Here is a 5,343-nt window from a genome sequence, read left to right as displayed (position 1 = left end):
AAAATTAAAAAAAAAAAAGATATTGACATGGTAGTTAAATACTATCCTGCAAATTATTACCACATTTGCAATAAGACACATCTGAGTTTAAGGCTTGGCTCTACCAGTCACCATTATGTGAAACTGGCAAGTTACGTGAACCCTTTGGAGCTCAGTTTCTTTTGGGTGTGAATTAGGGAATATAATACCTACCTCATTGGGATGATATAACATTAAATTGGAATAAACATATCCTACTTGCCTGGTGCATGGCAGAAGTGCCAGAAAAGTTTGTCCTTTTTTATATGGAGCTTATTGGATGCTAAACCAGTGGCATTTATCAGATACTCCTCTTAGAGTTTTTATATGTATCTTCTTTTTTCTTTTCCATATCCATTTATAAAAGTCTTACTAATTATCTTTCATTGATATTCTTAAGAGTTTATAAGTGGAAGAATGTTCTTTCTCATTTTTCAAAAAAAGACATCAAGGAAGGAGAAAATTAACAGTTTGAGTGAGAAAACAACTTTTAGCCTGCATTCAACCTATTGCTGAGTATACTTGTTTCCCCAAAAGTTGAGGTAAAATATGCTGCTTCCTGGTGGTAAGGAATTGATTTGGTTTGGTTTTGAATAAACTTTGAGGGGGGAAAAGCCATATTTCTTCAGCATTTTCTCATCTTATCTATATAAAATGGAAACTGATTTAGGTTAAAGCTTTTCTGGAACTGGTCTGGTAAACTTAGCGCTAATAAACTAAATGTCAATGTGATAAAAAAAATCCTTACTAAAGAAAAAATATCTACTTCCTTCCAATTCTGAAAAAAAAAAAATGCTTTGCTGCAGCTCTGAGAGGTTCTTTTTGGTATACTACTGTGGTTCATTCATTTACTTTTTGTTTAGCATGAGCTTCCGGGGAGAATTTGGGCAAAGTAGCCACAGTAGTTCTTTCAGTAGATGATGGCAATGAAGCGCAAGAAATATTTGTGTTCATGTCATTTCTTGATGAGCCCTTTTCCTCCAATGACCCAGATTGCACAACTGTGAGGAAGAAGGGCTCCTGCTCGTCATACTCACAGGTGATGGAAATCTAGGATCTAAGTTTGACAAAGGGACAATCATGTGCTAATTCCAACAAAAGGACATTTTACAGAGAATACTGCAACATAACTTAAATAAAGGTAAAAAATGGGCTCTAGTGGAACAGGGTTGTAAAGATGTGTCTTAGTAGTAGCAACCTCTGGGAAAAAAACAAAACAAAACACTCTTTTTATTTTGCAGTACTTCAGTTCCCGTCGTCTCAAGCCCTTCCATTGATTAGCACAGCTGCTGACCTGCTCCCTAACTGCGACTGGCCTTTTTGTTCTCCATTTTGTGCTCACTGTCCCCTTCCATCTTACTCAACTTCTTTTGGTTCCTGGAGTATTTCCTGTGCTCTGATTTGACTGGGGCATTTACATGTTATTTCCTCCTCCTGAAGCCTTCTTCATTCTCTTTTTCTGCATGGATAACTCTTATTTATCATCAAAGTCTCAGATTAAATGCCTGAGAAAACTACTAAGCTTCCACACCCACACTGGGTTAAGTGCTTTACAGAGTATCCCCAACTTCAGCTATTTTATAACCAGGACCTGCTACATCATTTACAGGTCCCATGGCAAAATGAAAATGGAGGGTCCTACTGGCAGCAGGGGAAATCAATCTCCCCTTCTCATGGGCTGTCATCTCTCTCTACACATGTCGGACAATTACTCCCAAACAATGCAATCTCCACCCTGGGATATACTTGATGGAGGGTGGATGTGAAGTACCCAACAAACCACCAGCTAAACTTGCTATGGCTCTGCCAACCAGGGCAGGGATGCATGCTGCTTACACATACACATATGCCCTCCCCTCCCCAAAGATGCCTTGAGGTGAGCATCTGTCTCTGACTTTCTTTTTGCTCAAACATGGGCAAGCCCTGGTTGTAATAGCAGAACACATGCTTTCATTGGCCACTGAGACCTGTTTCCCCATTGGTGATCAGCAGTGGCTGGGGTGCCAAAGGGAAGAAAGCTGGGAGCTAAGAACCCTCCTGATGAAGGGGGCGAGCAGTGAGAGGCCAGACTGCATGAGCTGATACAACCTCCATTGTTCTACTGGATTTTATTTATAAATTATAACACAAATTCAAAAATAAAAGTATTAAACATTTCAAGACAGCCACTTCAGAGTTTAAACTTCAAGAAGTTGGCCCTTCTGAGCATACAGCCCATTGTGACTGTTCTAGCTGTGTGCCTGTAAAACTGGCTCTGTTTATAACTGATCACACTTTGTTTTTATTGCCATTAAATTGTATCCCCTCCACTAGACATTTATAATATGGTCCCAGTGTATTTCGTAGGATTAATTTCTTACTACTTCTGCTTTATATGGAAGCATACTTGTCCTTCCAGCTCCAGGTTAAATAGCTGATGACCTGTCACTTCTCTTGTGAAATCTCTTTAGGCTCTAGCATCAGTTTTGGAGGGCAACGTCTCTGCGTACTCTGCATATCAAGAGTCCTTTGTTATGCTGTGGCATTTGACTGAATAAATGGTCAATCAAGTTGAACTGAACCTCTTTTATTCCAGAAACTGAGTTTCCATTATTAGATATCAACTTTTTTGATGCTGCTTAACATTGTTAAATTCAATTAATATTGAGTTTACCAGTTTAACATGCTATAGATGAAGGGTTTTTATGTACCAAGATCTATGTATGTTTCCTCAGGTAAACAACAAATATGATTATCAATACTCTTCCCTCCCTCCCTACACACATAGAGAAGTGCATAACCTAATAGGAGAAATAGAAAAGTAAATATAAAGTCAAATTCAATACTTGAAGTACTGTACTAGACACAAGAAAAAAGGTGTCTTTGATAGCATATTTATAGAGTTAGGAAAATCATAATGATGAGGAGACTAGGAACTGAAAACTATTGAGTGTTTTGGAAAGAATTAGTTTCTAGAAATAGAAAAGTTTATAGGGTAACTTGAAAGTCATTCAGCTGAAGGATTTTTTTCCTCATTAGACATTTGTTTTAATGAGTCTCAAAATTTTGTGACAGATTTTTGGTCAAGTTGTTTCCATTAAAAAGTACTGATTTTAGGGGCGCCTGGGTGGCTCAGCTGGTTAAGCGACTGCCTTCGGCTCAGGTCATGATCCTGGAGTCCCTGGATCGAGTCCCGCATCGGGCTCCCTGCTCAGCAGGGAGCCTGCTTCTCCCTCTGACCCTCCCCCCTCTCATGTGCTCTCTCTCTCTCTCATTCTGTCTCAAATAAATAAATAAAATCTTTAAAAAAAAAAAAAAAGTACTGATTTTAAAAACTAATAACTTAAAACTGCCACACACACACACACACACACACACACACACACATGGTCCACAGAACATTCTCCTTTCCTTCTGAAAGTTTTACAATGCATTGTTATCATTAACCAGTCTTCTACTATTAAACTTAAATGGTCAATTGACACAAACAGTTTTGAGACTGTTTTTCCACCACTGAATAAGACTGGGGTGGCAGGTACTGGGGATAATATTCATTTAGCCTTCTGATCTTTCTGGGCAGACTTGGTGACCTTGCCAGCTCCAGCTGCTTTTTTGTCCACTGCTTTGATGAGCCCCACAGCAGCCATCTGTCTCATGTCACAAACAGCAAAACAGCTCAGAGGAGGATAATCAGAGAAGCTCTCAACACACATAGGCTTGCCAGGAACCATATTAATGATGGCAGCATCACCAGATTTCAAGAACTTGGGACCATCTTCCAGCTTTTTTCCAGAACGACAATCTATCCCTTCAGCTCAACAAACTTGCAAGCAATGTGAGCTGTGTGAACATCCAGCACAGGGGTATATCAGGCACTGATTTGGCCTGGATGGTTCAGGTTAATCACTGAGCCGAAGCCAGCTGCTTCCATGGGTGGGTCATTTTTACAGTCATCAGTCACATCACCACAATGAACATCTTTGACAGATACATTCTTGACACTGAAGCCCACACTGTCCCCAGGAAGAGCCTCACTCAAAGCTTCATGGTGCATTTCAACAGACTTCACTTCAGTTGTAACATTGACCGGAGCAAAGGTGACCACCATGCCAGGTTTAAGAACACCAGTCTCCACTCGGCCCACAGGCACAGTACCAATACCACCAATTTTGTAGACATCCTGGAGAGGCAGATGCAAAGGCTTGCCAGTTGGACGAGTTGGTGGCAGAATGCAATCCAGAGCTTCAAGCAGTGTGGTTCCACTGGCATTCCCATCTTTACGGGTGACTTTCCATCCCTTGAACCAAGGCATGTTAGCACTTGGCTCCAGCATGTTGTCACCATTCCAACCAGAAATTGGCACAAATGCTACTGTGTCGGGGTTGTAGCCAATCTTCTTAATGTAGGTGCTGACTTCCTTAACGATTTCCTCGTATCTCTCCTGGCTGTAGGGTGGCTCAGGGGAATCCATTTTGTTAACACCAACAATTAGTTGTTTTACACCCACTGTGTAAGCCAGAAGGGCTTGCTCACGGGTCTGTCCATTCTTGGAGTTACCTGCTTCAAATTCACCAACACCAGCAGCAACAATTGGGAAAGCACAGTCAGCCTGGGATGTGCCTGGAATCATGTTTTTGATAAAGTCTCTGTGTCCTGAGGCTTCAGTGATGGTCACATAATACTTCCTGGTCTCAATTTCCATAGGAAGATATCAATGTCACGTGGTACCATGTTCATGTTCAACTTTCAGGTTTATCCAGGACCCAGGCTGAAGGAGCCCTTTCCCATCTCAGCAGCCTCCTTCTCAAATTTTTCAATAGTTTTTTATCTATCCCACACATTTGTAAATCAGATAACCAGTAGTGGTAGACTTGTACGAATCTGTGGGTTCAATGATGACAATGTTGATATGAGTCTTTTCCTTTCCCATTTTGGTTTAGGTTTAACAGTGGTTTTCACGATACCTGTGTTCTGGCGGCAAACCCATTGTGAAAAAAAAAAGCCAGCTGAAGAATTTAGCTTATTTTGCACATTTTTAGAGGATAGAAATAGAGAAATAATAAATGGAGGTTATGAAGAGGTGGATTTTGGATCATGGCAAAGACCGTTCTTAAAAATGAGAGTATTGAACAATGGAATGGATTTCCTCAAAGGTGAGGATTTCCTCATTGCTAGAGTTACACAAATAGATGTGGAATGGCCAGCATCCCCTGTTGACTCTGTAAAGTAGAATGAAACGAGAAGATTTATGATGAAATGATTTGGTGTAGCAGATAGTGGCACAAAATATCCCAAAGTCAGAACTTTAGTCCTGGCACTTCATTTTCCTGATCACATGACATACAT

The 5,343-nt window shown here is 40.5% G+C and overlaps 1 pseudogene; it reads right to left on the bottom strand.

Moving 5' to 3' along the window:
- Window positions 1-3,533: 3,533 nt before the first annotated feature.
- LOC102742872 (elongation factor 1-alpha 1 pseudogene) lies at window positions 3,534-4,714 on the bottom strand (annotated as a pseudogene).
- Between the last annotated feature and the right edge of the window lie 629 nt (window positions 4,715-5,343).

Source organism: Leptonychotes weddellii, chromosome 4 (genome assembly GCF_054177405.1).
Source record: "Leptonychotes weddellii isolate Sample4059 chromosome 4, ASM5417740v2, whole genome shotgun sequence".
In the NCBI taxonomy this organism is placed as follows: Eukaryota; Metazoa; Chordata; class Mammalia; order Carnivora; family Phocidae; genus Leptonychotes; species Leptonychotes weddellii.
The sequence above is the reverse complement of the archived record's forward strand: the minus strand, read 5'-3'. Positions and strand labels throughout refer to the sequence as shown.